General features: G+C 42.1%; 2 protein-coding genes across 4 annotated transcripts in view; one reads left to right on the top strand and one right to left on the bottom strand.

Moving 5' to 3' along the window:
• Positions 1-15237, bottom strand: part of GPR182 (G protein-coupled receptor 182) — a 110413-nt gene that overhangs the window by 43530 nt on the left and 51646 nt on the right. The window lies entirely within an intron of this gene.
• Positions 8967-15237, top strand: part of LOC134568658 (retinol dehydrogenase 16-like) — a 61553-nt gene continuing 55282 nt past the window's right edge. The window contains exon 1 of the mRNA XM_063427312.1: positions 8967-9029. The gene's annotated coding sequence lies outside the window, so the exon portion shown is untranslated. The remainder of the gene's footprint in view (positions 9030-15237) is intronic.

The following is a 15237-nucleotide window of genomic DNA, read 5'->3' as shown; positions in this document are numbered from 1 at the left end:
TGATACGTGAGCAGGCTTACGTACCTGATAGTATGTATACGTATATGATGCGTAAGGTATAGAAAACCTGGATAAACCTAAATGGGTAGAAATAGATATGATAGTATGAGAAATGGATCCTGTGATACTAACGTAGACTAGATATGCTGTGGTTGATTTTATTAACCGTATGTGTTGAATGGGAACAATTTAGAGTAAGGTAGTACCCAGCCTGATTTGTTATGGAGAAAAACCGTAACGCAGGGATTAGCTTGTAGTGGCTACGTATAATGTGTATACATGGTGACCAATTTAAAAATATATATGGCCGTGCTACTGTAGTAATCATAGTGCAGGGAGTATGAGTTAAAAAATATGAAAATTGACCATATGCAGAAAAAGTTGACGTATGAGAGGTTAAACCAAAAGTGTGATTCAATCCCGAAAGTGTGTGATGTTGGGACCGTGTTCTGTATACACGATATATCGTTTGAGTATATGCAGAAAGGTCAGGAATTGTACGTGCCATGTCGGGTGTACATGGTAGTGACAACGTAATATACACAAATAACTTAGAGAAACCTTATCACATATATATACACTATACCTATTTCCTGATTAATTATCTGAGTTCTTGTGTATGTAATTTGAGTACATAAAGAAAAAGTCAGCATATGAAAACGTGCCATGTAATAGAAGTGTACATGGTGTGTTGCAACAGGAACAAAACCCGTTGTTACAAACAAAAATTCTCTAAGTGCTGGTGGAAGGTACACAAAATAATGTAAAGTTTAATCAAGCAAGACTATGTATATGTATACCAAGATTAATATCAAGATCTAATAATACAGTGAGCCCTAACCTAAGTATAATTAATGAATATGAAAGCACAAATTAGGAAGTGTATGCTCTGATCATTATATGTATATAAAATACAGACTGTGTACTCAATGAACTATAAACAGCATATTTAAAACGGATAATACTAATATCAGACACTAAAAAGTCTTATAATATGGTAAATAGCAAAACTGAAGTGAAGGAGGGAGAAAAGCAAAGCATCCGAATGCTACATACTCAGTACATTGGTTTCCGGAAACCAGAGGGTTAAATTCGCCTGAGACTTGGCCGTAAAGCGTGTGGCCGTAAAGTAAGGCTGAATAATGATTGCGACGCCGTGGGAATTAATCCGGGCGACGGACTTACGTTTTAGAAGTCCTGGGGACTCAATCAGCGAAGAAGACTGGGTTTTTGTGCGTGGCTGGCCGTGGAAAGACCTGTAAGGAGTTCCTGGACACAGCTAACACTGAAGAAAAAACGCGGAGTTTCCGAAAGCAAGATGGCGCCGTCCGTGAACCGGAAGTGGATTCAGGATGCAACGCTGACCTCGAAGGTATGGAGCCAGGTAAGGGGTGTCCCTTAAGTAGGGAAGGGGTGTGTCATACGCCCCTCCCACAAACACAGGCCAAAAGGCCTTACTACATATATATATATATATATATAATCTAAGTATATATTATTTTACTTTACACTGTTTTAAAACTTTATTTTAATTTATTACAGGCAGCAGGGGGACTACCTGTCATTCCAGGCACTCCCCCTGCTAGCACTGCTATGGACGGCTATTCCATCCATGTGATGAGGAGGTCCTCACATGGCCAATGGGATGCCAGGTAAGTCCCCCCATTGCGATCACAGGTGTGGTATCATCGGCGAGCGGGTATCACCCGCCGTTTTTAAGGGGTTAAGGCAAATATGATGTGCCAAAGCAAACTTTGGTATTACTTCCAGTCTCCCAGAAAGGTAAATTGTGCGGCAAGTAAATGTATTAACCTATTGAGCTGCAGCTTCAGATCCATAACTATGAAATAGAGCCATTAATCATAAAAAATAAATAAATACATTATTTATTTATTTAAATTTTCCCCACTGCTTACATACTTGTGCTCTAAAATGTTGTGCAGATCAAGGAAGAATAAGAACTTAAGAGGAATACAGAGAAACAAAACTTTAGTTAACTGTCTAACTCTCAAACATTTAAAGGAACACTATAGTATCCTACAAGCTCGACTCAAGCAATATATGGACCGGGAATTACCAGATGTACAAGCTGGGTTCCGCAGAAGACTAGGCACAAGAGACTAGGCACAAGAGATCGAATTGCCAATGTACGATAAATAATAGAGAAAGCCAGAGAGTTCCAGAAAAACATCTACTTCTGCTTCATAGACTATTCTAAAGCCTTTGACTGTGTAGATCATAACAACATGTGGCAAGTTCTTAAAGAGATGGGAGTACCAGATCATCTCATCCACCTCCTGAGGAATCTGTATGTGGACCAAGAAGCCACAGTCAGAACCAAACATGGGACAACAGAATGGTTCAAGATCGGGAAAGGAGTGCGATAAGGTTGTATATTGTCACCTTATTTATTCAACTTATATGCGGAATACACAATACATAAGGCTGGGCAGGGGCGTACCTAGAGCATGTGGCACCCGGGGCGGGTCCTGGGTTTGACACCCCCCGCCCCGCCCTCTCCAAAAAAACCCCAAAAAACACCTACTAAATTTTTAGAATGTGTTCTTTTTTTTACATTTTTTAAAAAATGCATTGAACAAATTTCTAAACTTTTTAAAACCCCTGCCCCCTTCTACAAAATTCCTGCACACCCTCACACACAGTTACAGGCAGACATCACACACAGGTACAAGCAGACAGTCACACGCACACAGTCACATGCAGACAGTCACACATATAGTCACAGGCAGTCATACACACAGTTACAGGTAGTGAGGTAGAGAGTTACACACACATAGTCAGTTACAAGCAGTTACACACAGTCACGCACACTGTTACAGGCAGACAGTCACATATACAGTCACAGGCAGACAGTCATACACATAGTTACAGCCACACACACACACAGTTACAGGTAGACAGTTACGCGCACACACACACACACAGTTACAGGCAGACCGTTACAAACACACACACAGTAAAAGGTAGACAGTTACGCACGCACACACACACACACACAGTTACAGGTAGACCGTTACACACACACACACACAGTTACAGGTAGATAGTTACGTGCGCACACCCACAGTTACAGGCAGACAGTCACATATACAGTCACAGGCAGACAGTCATACACATAGTTACAGACACACACACACACACAGCTACAGGTAGACAGTTATGCACACACACAGTTACAGGCAGACCGTTACACACACACACACACACACACACACAGTTACAGGTAGACAGTTATGCACACACACACACAGTTACAGGCAGACAGTTACACACACACACACACACACACATATTTACAGGCAGACAGTTATACACAGACACACAGTTACAGACACACACACAAGACAGACAGTCACACACACACACACACACACACACACACACACTTACAGAGAGACAGTCACACACACAGTTACAGACAGACATTCACACACACATATTTACAGACAGACAGTCACACACACATAGTTACAGACAGACACACAGACACACACACAGTTACAGACAGACAGATACACACACAGTTACAGACAGACATTCACACACACACACACATATTTAAAGACAGACAGTCACACACACACAGTTACAGACAGACAGACACACACACAGTTGCAGACAGACATTCACACACACATATTTACAGACATACAGTCACACACACAGAAACATGCTCTTACTTACAGACAGTGTGGGCTGGAGGAGTGGATTCCCTGGCCTGAAGTCCTTCCCTGGGTGGAGCCTGGTAGGTGGAGGAGCAGGGATTTCTTCTTGCTGCACCTCCATGTGCAGCAGTAACAGCAGCGGGTAAAGGCTGTGTTAAGCCCCGCCCCCGCTTGCGGTTAGGCTCCACCCCTAAATGTATGTAGCTCCGCTCCTTCATCCTTCCGTGCGGCCAGTTAAGCTTGCTGGTCTCCGTGTGAGCTGTGTGACACCCCAGCTGCCATGGGGCGCAGCTCACACATCCCCATTAGCCCTCAGACCAGGGTAATGGCTCCCCTCTGCCCCCCCATAGTACGCTGGGCATGGGAAGAATTAGAGGCAGTGACAGATTTTATATTCCTGGGATCCAACATCTATTCAGGTGGTGACTGTAGTCATGAAATTAAAATATGTTTGCTTCTGGGGAGGAAAGCTATGGCAAGCTTGGACAAACTGGTAAAAACGAAAGATATTACACTATCAACAAAGGTCCGCATAGTCAGAACTATGGTATTCCCAGTAGTAACATATGGATGTGACAGCTGGACTATAAAGAAGGCTGAGCGTCGTAGAATTGAAGCCTTTGAACTGTGGTGTTGGTGAAAACTGCTTAGAATCCCTTGGATTCCAACAAAATCCGTACTACAGGAAATAAAGATAAACTGTTTACTGGAAGCTATAATCATGAGGCTGGAGAGAAGACTCTGATGCTGGGAAAGATTGAAGGCACACGAAGAAGGGGACAACAGAGACGGAGATGGATAGATGAGGTCCCTGAAGCCACGAACATGAAGTTGTTGGAGCTCAGAGGGGCAGTGACTGACAGATGTACTCGGCGTGCTGTGGTCCATATGGTCAGGAAGAGTCAGACACGACTGAACAACTAAACAACAACAATAGTGTCAGGAACACAAACATGCAGTGTTAGACTATTTAGGTCACCAGTCCCCCTTAGATTGCATAGGAAAGGTGTTTAAACTCATCTTTTTTCCCACACCATGACTGTCTTGTTGTGGCTGGCCTGCCTGGCTTGAATCGCTGCATCTCTATGAGGAACGTTCGATGTCTCTACACAGTGCAGCACTGAAATAGGAAGCAGTGTTTACACTGAAAAAAGTGTTTACTTTAAAAAGCTTGAAGAGATATGCTATAGACACCATAACCACTACATTAGGCTGCAGTGGTTCTGGTGACTATAGTGTCCCATCATGGCCAGCCCAAGACTTTTTGCTGCCTGGGTCTAAGGATGAAATGCCTCATTACTTTCCAATGGGAATTTCAATGACGCTGAATGTCCTCATGCAGAGCGTAAGTACATTCAGCGTCGTTTAGGAAAACTCCCGTAAGCGCCTCTAGTGGCTATCTAATAAAGTATTTAAAAAAAAAATTATAGGGTTTCAGCTGTTTTTGGATGGCCAGCATTTACGATCTGCAATTTGGAATTTGTAGGTTTATTGATGATTGATGATATTGATGCGTCTATCCTCCTGCCTTGGGCAGTCTGGCATAACTCCTTTCAGCTTCACTCACTACATCCACCTCTTTCTCTGTCCCAGGATATATTATATACCATTACTTTTTGTTTGTACATAGGTAAAGGAGAGATAATTCAGAGTTTGTGATTAGTGAGATAGAAGAGGTTTGTGGGGTTTGCATGACAGATACAGATATGGAGATTAGAGAGAATGACATGGGGTAGGTTATGTCATTAAAATGCATCCTAAAAATGTCCCCTATTTAATGACTCAGATAGTAAATGATCTTTAGATTTAAAAACTACAAATCCCTACGGTGCCACAGCATTCTCAGGATTTCCCCACAGCTTGACAGACATGGTGGGGTGGCTAAAGATTTTTGTTCTTAGATCAATTTGTCTTTTCTATGCCTTTCTTGTCACTATTTATGTTTGTGAAGGTGTTGTATCCTCAACAATGTATACTTTGATGTATGATGGAAATATGCAGTTTTTTTGTTTTTTTTATGACATGTTAAAACGTTTGTCTCGGACTGTATTCTCATAAAACTTTTCGGTAAAAAGAAAAATACAAAACTTTTGTCTCGGACTGTATTCTCATAAAACTTTTCAATAAAAAGAAAAATTTAAGTAGAAAAGAAAACAAAAAAAAACTAAAATACTTTTTTCTGCAAAAATGAGTCGGAAATATAAAATCAGTCATTATGAAAAGAAAAACAATAAATTTCTAAAAAACAATATTTTTATAAGAATACGACCCAGAACCTTTCAGGCCCTTAGCTTCATCCACCTTTCCTTTTAATTTGCAGGAATGTCCTTTAACATATTCTTTTTGAAATGTGTCTAATATTTGTTTCCTGTTCCAGGATCACTCTTCACATTATAGTACAATGCTTTGCAGGCATGTTCGCTATGGTACAAAAGCCAGCATTGCCCCTGGACTGAATAAACTAAACAGACATTCTCTTGTTTGTGAACTTTGAACACCATTTCTTTCTCTCTCTTTTATTCTCTGCGTGTTTCTTGGCAGGATAGAAAATGTGGGAATTTCCATGTTTTTTTTTTTATTTTTTTTTTTTTTACATAACCAGCCGTACCATGGATTTAACCTCATGTTGTATTTTAATCTTTCCAGAGACGGAGTGCAGAACATTGCTATTGCTTTTAAGGGATTGCTTGCCTGCATAAATAAATGAGTTGATATAGATAAACCGGAAGGGTTGAGAAACTGTTAATAATCTTTCTGCTTTTAGGTAGTGTGGGGACATTGCATTGTTGTGTCTTCCGAGCAAGCTGGTACTAAGATTTTAAAGACATTAATTGTTTTATAAAAAAAAACATTACTGTGTGTATTATTCCTATGGAGGTTTTTTAGTCACCTCCAATGGCCATGAGAGGATGAGCCCACCTGCCAACGTCAAGGCAGACCCCCCCCCCCCCCCAGGTGGGTCCTAACTCTAACCATTCACCTTGCTTCCTTTAGCTTCTGGCAAAGATCTCTAATGAGACAGAAAGGGGTATTTTTTATATACACCCCTATACATTAGGATAGAAAAGTGCCTGGTGTTTATTTATTTATTTATTACTGGCATTTATAAAGCGCCAACATTATCCGCATCACTGTACAATTGGTACATGTCAATGTGGCCAGCAATCACAGCAACACAAATATTTACCTACTCCCCAAGTGTCCCTTTTTAAGAGGGACAGTCCCTATTTTGGGTATAATACCTTTGTTCCTTTTTTCTGTCCTAATAACCCTCTATTCTAGAAGCTCAATATTGTTGGTGTGTTTGAGTGCACAACAGAGCTCTATAGCAATAATTATCCCAGTAATGTGTATCCCAGAATAAACGTGTTTAGAAATCAGTCTATGTAAATAAGAAAAATTGTTAGCATCCAGGAAGTGCCCCTCATTGGCTGTCTGATTGACAGCCACTAGAGGCAGCCTTAGGCCTGCACGGCAATCGTTGCAGTTTCTCTAAAGCTGCAGTAATTTACAATGTGGGACTAAGTGGGACAAGGACACTGCACCAAGTCCACTTCAATGAGATGAGGTGATCTGGGTGACTATAGTGCCCCTTTAAACTCTGCACATTGTCACATTTTGCCAACTTGAATATTATACATAAGGAAAAGTATTCCCTATTTTTTCCTTATGTATTTTATGAAAATAAATCACTCAGGAAAAAGATTTAAACACAGGTGCCTACACAGATTAGGTAATGTTTATTCTTGTTATATACTCCCTCTGGGGTGCTTTACAGTTATCATTAGAAGGTCTCAGTAAATTCTCCAGCCAAGGCTCAGCCTGCGAGGAAAATGACTGTTGAGATAAAAAAAAAAAAAACACCAACTGCCAGATTTATAAATCTTTGTAGTAGATGCAACTCTAAGATTCTATTTATTTAACCATGACATTAATGAGCACGAGTTGGTGGTGTGGCGACATAAAGACGCAGACAAGCACAGAACGAAGTGAGCAGGGTACAGAAATACGCTTGTTATTTTGAATGCAGTGAACAATGACAAGTGGTTACAATAAATTAGTATAATGGTGGCCAATGAAAGGTGGAGAGAATTCAGAGTCCTACAGTATGAAGGAATGGTAGGTGAAAGAAAGGTTCTTGGATGCAAGAACCTATTAAGAAAGGTGACAAGAGTCACCTACCATATGTCCAATGAGAAAATGAGAAGCAAAATGCAAGTGTGGTCTTTAACATTTTGCACCTTAATTTAAAGGGCTTGGTTGTCTAATAAAGACTCTTTTAAGAAAAATAATTGGATATTTTTTAAATTGATTTATTTATGGTTCAAAGTGGACTCAAGAATACAAGAGTCTCCAGAAAAGCAAGCATACTACAAAAATAGCAAAATTCAAGCTCAACAAATCTATCAAACAGACTCAGATAAATACTGTATAATTCACATTTGCAAAATCATTGTACAAAAATCAAAAATAAAACTGTAGGCAAAATCTTGAATATACTGATATAAACTAGATGTGATTGTAAGAAATACATTGATCTTGGAGGGCAATTGGCCACAGACTCATTAAAAAACACCCCAAACACCATTAACCGCTACATCTCAGTATAGAGTTTATATTGCTTATAGTGTCCTGCCCTGTGGTAGGATGTACTTACCTGTTAACTGCCTCACACTGGTGCCTCGATTGCTATCTCTGCCCTTCTCCAGCAGGAGAATCCAGATTGCTCTATTGCTCAATTGATGCTCTCTGCCAGTTTCACCAGGTATTGTCAAACCATACTAAAACATTTGATATCTTACTGCGGGTTGAAACCTGGATCCATAACCATAACTGTGTTAATTGACCATTTACTGGATCAAAGTATGTAATCAAATATTTATTCATCAGCATTCAACAAACAAAACAAAAAAAACACTAACCGTTTTCAAACTGGCCGAACTAAGAGAAGTTTTCCAACTCAACTATAGTTCAGTAAAATGTGCCATATTTAACATTTTGATGTTAAAATATTGTACCTTATACATCTATTACTTTTCCACTACTCTGTTTTTTGATTGAAAACAATCTTATGAATGATAGCCTTTGCTCATAAATCTGGATGTTTCTATCAGAAACCGACTAAAAGAATATGAGTTCAGAATAAATTGATCCAGGTCACGTGATGTACTATAGTTAATCATCTACAGGAGAAATGAGAACGTGTTTCAGTAATAAGTAGGTAAACCAGTTGAAGTTGCTTGTCTTTGAATCATCATTCCTATCTAGTCCAGTGACTATCGAATGCACTGCATTAATCAGAACTTGAAAGGTGAGGACACTGAACACATGGCGTAGGATGAGGTCATTGATAATGGGTTATTTCATTTGGACCTCACAATATTATAGAGTTAATTTTAGTGTAGACGTGTTGCTGTTTTTGTTGTTGTTGTAACAAAATCGAGAATGATTCTTGTGCTTCAGATAGGGAATGGGCAAAACCGATGGAAAAAAAATAGATAGAATACAAGGATTTTTTCTACTGTCTACATTCATTTTTGTAACATGTAGCTTATTATCAGAATGTTTTATCTTCTTAGCCAATGGGAAAGGCAATTATTATCATTATTGTTATTTGTATTATTGGCATTTATATAGTGCCAACTTATTTCACAGAATAGGAATATTTGACAAGTATTCCTGTACAGAATATAGCAAGAGGTGAAAAAGTCCCTGTTCAAACAAGCTTACAGTCTATGAAAAGATGGATCTTAACCTTTATGTATGTGCTTTATTAAATGGAAGCTTACATTGTTGCAAAAACTGTATTCTTTATCCTGCATAATGAATTTAAACATACTCAAATTGATATACAGTTAGTTTAAACGCCAAATGTCTCTATAAAGAAGAGCTGTCAGTTCAGTATCATATCTACTAATGATTATCTAAACATGTGGTATTAGTTTCTAGTACATTTTTTTTCTACATAAAAATGAATAATAAAACTGCAAAGTAGTCCTGACACAATCTGCCACGAGATTAGTCTAAATTATATGCCATGCTTCCATGAAAGCAAAGATACCATGGGGGAAAGATGTCCAGCGACCATGTACAAAAGGCATTTTGGGAATATTATCCAGACAAACACATCTCAATTGGAAATATGTGATAGTTTTTATCCAGTTAGTCAGGGGCATGGCTAGAAGAAAAAACTCACAGGCACTCCAATTTTCAAGCCGCAGGCAGATTTATTGTGACAGAATGCAACGCAACGTTTCGACCAGAGTCAAAATATAACTTGAACTTGAGCCCAAAACAAGATTTGGTGAACCTCACCCCTGGCCCTCCTCAAAACTCCACCCCTTAAAACCCACAAGAAATGACTCCTGACACACTAACAGATACAGACAAAGATACAGATGGAAATGCCCAGATAGACACGTCATTTATTCACTAAATCATTCATTGTAATTGAAAGCTGATCTGAAAAATTAAAGACAAAATAGCTGGATTGGAAAAGCATTCCCGAATCCACTATGGTCACAGTTTGGATATTTTATTCAGAATTTTGCAATTTGGTTTTCAGTTCATTATAATTTGCTGTATATTAGCTGTTATTCTTCCAGTTTGGATAATTTGTTATACAATGTAAACAAAAAATAAAAATTCTCCACAATTCTCAGTTCAATTAATAAATACATGTGCAAAATACGTTTGTAAATTCTATAAGGCTACTTAAAGCCACCAATCTCAGCAAACACATATGGGGATTCAGTTCCATCATATGGCCATATTGTGTTAAGCCCACCACTACTTCAGAGTACCCCAATATCAGTGGGTCCTACACTAATTCCAACGTGGGAAACACATCAAATAGTGCTAGTGCTAAATAAGCTAAAGTGTATTTATATAATCTGTTTGTAAGAGCATTGCGAGTAAAATTAATGTGATAAATGCAATTTAAAAAATTCAGTGTCAAAACTAAACAGTTAAAGTGATGGTACTTTTATGCATATACTCACAATGCAAATTATATATCTGCTCCTATTAAAATTATAATTAAAGTGACATTACTATCCAAAACCTCCTCAAATATATACCTGTGGTCAGCTCCAAGCTGAAGCTGAGCACGGTGCTTGAGTGTTTATATAGAGAGAAAAAACGGGTCGCAAGAGTATTCTGAGAACGGACAGCAGCTGAAATAGCCTGCCCTTCGGTGGGTCCCCGCTCAGAACTCAAGCTGGTTTTAGCTCATCTTGTGCCATTACAGAGAGAACATATCTGAAGCATATCAGACTGGTCCCACCCATACAGGCAGTCCAGACCCGAAATGCCAGCAAGTTCTCTCTGCACGAGAGATACAGCAACCCCAGACGATCGTTTCAGCCTTGTTAGGCATCATCAGTGAGGCATATCTGATATCTCTCTAGGCACCGTGAGCAAGGGGTCCACGTCTGGATTACCCTTTAAACTTATGGAGAGAAAAAACGGGTCGCAAGAGTATTCTGAGAACGGACAGCAGCTGAAATAGCCTGCCCTTCGGTGGGTCCCCGCTCAGAACTCAAGCTGGTTTTAGCTCATCTTGTGCCATTACAGAGAGAACATATCTGAAGCATATCAGACTGGTCCCACCCATACAGGCAGTCCAGACCCGAAATGCCAGCAAGTTCTCTCTGCACGAGAGATACAGCAACCCCAGACGATCGTTTCAGCCTTGTTAGGCATCATCAGTGAGGCATATCTGATATCTCTCTAGGCACCGTGAGCAAGGGGTCCACGTCTGGATTACCCTTTAAACTTATGGAGAGAAAAAACGGGTCGCAAGAGTATTCTGAGAACGGACAGCAGCTGAAATAGCCTGCCCTTCGGTGGGTCCCCGCTCAGAACTCAAGCTGGTTTTAGCTCATCTTGTGCCATTACAGAGAGAACATATCTGAAGCATATCAGACTGGTCCCACCCATACAGGCAGTCCAGACCCGAAATGCCAGCAAGTTCTCTCTGCACGAGAGATACAGCAACCCCAGACGATCGTTTCAGCCTTGTTAGGCATCATCAGTGAGGCATATCTGATATCTCTCTAGGCACCGTGAGCAAGGGGTCCACGTCTGGATTACCCTTTAAACTTATGGAGAGAAAAAACGGGTCGCAAGAGTATTCTGAGAACGGACAGCAGCTGAAATAGCCTGCCCTTCGGTGGGTCCCCGCTCAGAACTCAAGCTGGTTTTAGCTCATCTTGTGCCATTACAGAGAGAACATATCTGAAGCATATCAGACTGGTCCCACCCATACAGGCAGTCCAGACCCGAAATGCCAGCAAGTTCTCTCTGCACGAGAGATACAGCAACCCCAGACGATCGTTTCAGCCTTGTTAGGCATCATCAGTGAGGCATATCTGATATCTCTCTAGGCACCGTGAGCAAGGGGTCCACGTCTGGATTACCCTTTAAACTTATGGAGAGAAAAAACGGGTCGCAAGAGTATTCTGAGAACGGACAGCAGCTGAAATAGCCTGCCCTTCGGTGGGTCCCCGCTCAGAACTCAAGCTGGTTTTAGCTCATCTTGTGCCATTACAGAGAGAACATATCTGAAGCATATCAGACTGGTCCCACCCATACAGGCAGTCCAGACCCGAAATGCCAGCAAGTTCTCTCTGCACGAGAGATACAGCAACCCCAGACGATCGTTTCAGCCTTGTTAGACATCATCAGTGAGGCATATCTGATATCTCTCTAGGCACCGTGAGCAAGGGGTCCACGTCTGGATTACCCTTTAAACTTATGGAGAGAAAAAACGGGTCGCAAGAGTATTCTGAGAACGGACAGCAGCTGAAATAGCCTGCCCTTCGGTGGGTCCCCGCTCAGAACTCAAGCTGGTTTTAGCTCATCTTGTGCCATTACAGAGAGAACATATCTGAAGCATATCAGACTGGTCCCACCCATACAGGCAGTCCAGACCCGAAATGCCAGCAAGTTCTCTCTGCACGAGAGATACAGCAACCCCAGACGATCGTTTCAGCCTTGTTAGGCATCATCAGTGAGGCATATCTGATATCTCTCTAGGCACCGTGAGCAAGGGGTCCACGTCTGGATTACCCTTTAAACTTATGGAGAGAAAAAACGGGTCGCAAGAGTATTCTGAGAACGGACAGCAGCTGAAATAGCCTGCCCTTCGGTGGGTCCCCGCTCAGAACTCAAGCTGGTTTTAGCTCATCTTGTGCCATTACAGAGAGAACATATCTGAAGCATATCAGACTGGTCCCACCCATACAGGCAGTCCAGACCCGAAATGCCAGCAAGTTCTCTCTGCACGAGAGATACAGCAACCCCAGACGATCGTTTCAGCCTTGTTAGACATCATCAGTGAGGCATATCTGATATCTCTCTAGGCACCGTGAGCAAGGGGTCCACGTCTGGATTACCCTTTAAACTTATGGAGAGAAAAAACGGGTCGCAAGAGTATTCTGAGAACGGACAGCAGCTGAAATAGCCTGCCCTTCGGTGGGTCCCCGCTCAGAACTCAAGCTGGTTTTAGCTCATCTTGTGCCATTACAGAGAGAACATATCTGAAGCATATCAGACTGGTCCCACCCATACAGGCAGTCCAGACCCGAAATGCCAGCAAGTTCTCTCTGCACGAGAGATACAGCAACCCCAGACGATCGTTTCAGCCTTGTTAGGCATCATCAGTGAGGCATATCTGATATCTCTCTAGGCACCGTGAGCAAGGGGTCCACGTCTGGATTACCCTTTAAACTTATGGAGAGAAAAAACGGGTCGCAAGAGTATTCTGAGAACGGACAGCAGCTGAAATAGCCTGCCCTTCGGTGGGTCCCCGCTCAGAACTCAAGCTGGTTTTAGCTCATCTTGTGCCATTACAGAGAGAACATATCTGAAGCATATCAGACTGGTCCCACCCATACAGGCAGTCCAGACCCGAAATGCCAGCAAGTTCTCTCTGCACGAGAGATACAGCAACCCCAGACGATCGTTTCAGCCTTGTTAGGCATCATCAGTGAGGCATATCTGATATCTCTCTAGGCACCGTGAGCAAGGGGTCCACGTCTGGATTACCCTTTAAACTTATGGAGAGAAAAAACGGGTCGCAAGAGTATTCTGAGAACGGACAGCAGCTGAAATAGCCTGCCCTTCGGTGGGTCCCCGCTCAGAACTCAAGCTGGTTTTAGCTCATCTTGTGCCATTACAGAGAGAACATATCTGAAGCATATCAGACTGGTCCCACCCATACAGGCAGTCCAGACCCGAAATGCCAGCAAGTTCTCTCTGCACGAGAGATACAGCAACCCCAGACGATCGTTTCAGCCTTGTTAGGCATCATCAGTGAGGCATATCTGATATCTCTCTAGGCACCGTGAGCAAGGGGTCCACGTCTGGATTACCCTTTAAACTTATGGAGAGAAAAAACGGGTCGCAAGAGTATTCTGAGAACGGACAGCAGCTGAAATAGCCTGCCCTTCGGTGGGTCCCCGCTCAGAACTCAAGCTGGTTTTAGCTCATCTTGTGCCATTACAGAGAGAACATATCTGAAGCATATCAGACTGGTCCCACCCATACAGGCAGTCCAGACCCGAAATGCCAGCAAGTTCTCTCTGCACGAGAGATACAGCAACCCCAGACGATCGTTTCAGCCTTGTTAGGCATCATCAGTGAGGCATATCTGATATCTCTCTAGGCACCGTGAGCAAGGGGTCCACGTCTGGATTACCCTTTAAACTTATGGAGAGAAAAAACGGGTCGCAAGAGTATTCTGAGAACGGACAGCAGCTGAAATAGCCTGCCCTTCGGTGGGTCCCCGCTCAGAACTCAAGCTGGTTTTAGCTCATCTTGTGCCATTACAGAGAGAACATATCTGAAGCATATCAGACTGGTCCCACCCATACAGGCAGTCCAGACCCGAAATGCCAGCAAGTTCTCTCTGCACGAGAGATACAGCAACCCCAGACGATCGTTTCAGCCTTGTTAGGCATCATCAGTGAGGCATATCTGATATCTCTCTAGGCACCGTGAGCAAGGGGTCCACGTCTGGATTACCCTTTAAACTTATGGAGAGAAAAAACGGGTCGCAAGAGTATTCTGAGAACGGACAGCAGCTGAAATAGCCTGCCCTTCGGTGGGTCCCCGCTCAGAACTCAAGCTGGTTTTAGCTCATCTTGTGCCATTACAGAGAGAACATATCTGAAGCATATCAGACTGGTCCCACCCATACAGGCAGTCCAGACCCGAAATGCCAGCAAGTTCTCTCTGCACGAGAGATACAGCAACCCCAGACGATCGTTTCAGCCTTGTTAGGCATCATCAGTGAGGCATATCTGATATCTCTCTAGGCACCGTGAGCAAGGGGTCCACGTCTGGATTACCCTTTAAACTTATGGAGAGAAAAAACGGGTCGCAAGAGTATTCTGAGAACGGACAGCAGCTGAAATAGCCTGCCCTTCGGTGGGTCCCCGCTCAGAACTCAAGCTGGTTTTAGCTCATCTTGTGCCATTACAGAGAGAACATATCTGAAGCATATCAGACTGGTCCCACCCATACAGGCAGTCCAGACCCGAAATGC

This window comes from Pelobates fuscus, chromosome 1 (assembly GCF_036172605.1).
Source record: "Pelobates fuscus isolate aPelFus1 chromosome 1, aPelFus1.pri, whole genome shotgun sequence".
NCBI lineage: Eukaryota > Metazoa > Chordata > Amphibia > Anura > Pelobatidae > Pelobates > Pelobates fuscus.
The sequence above is the reverse complement of the archived record's forward strand: the minus strand, read 5'-3'. Positions and strand labels throughout refer to the sequence as shown.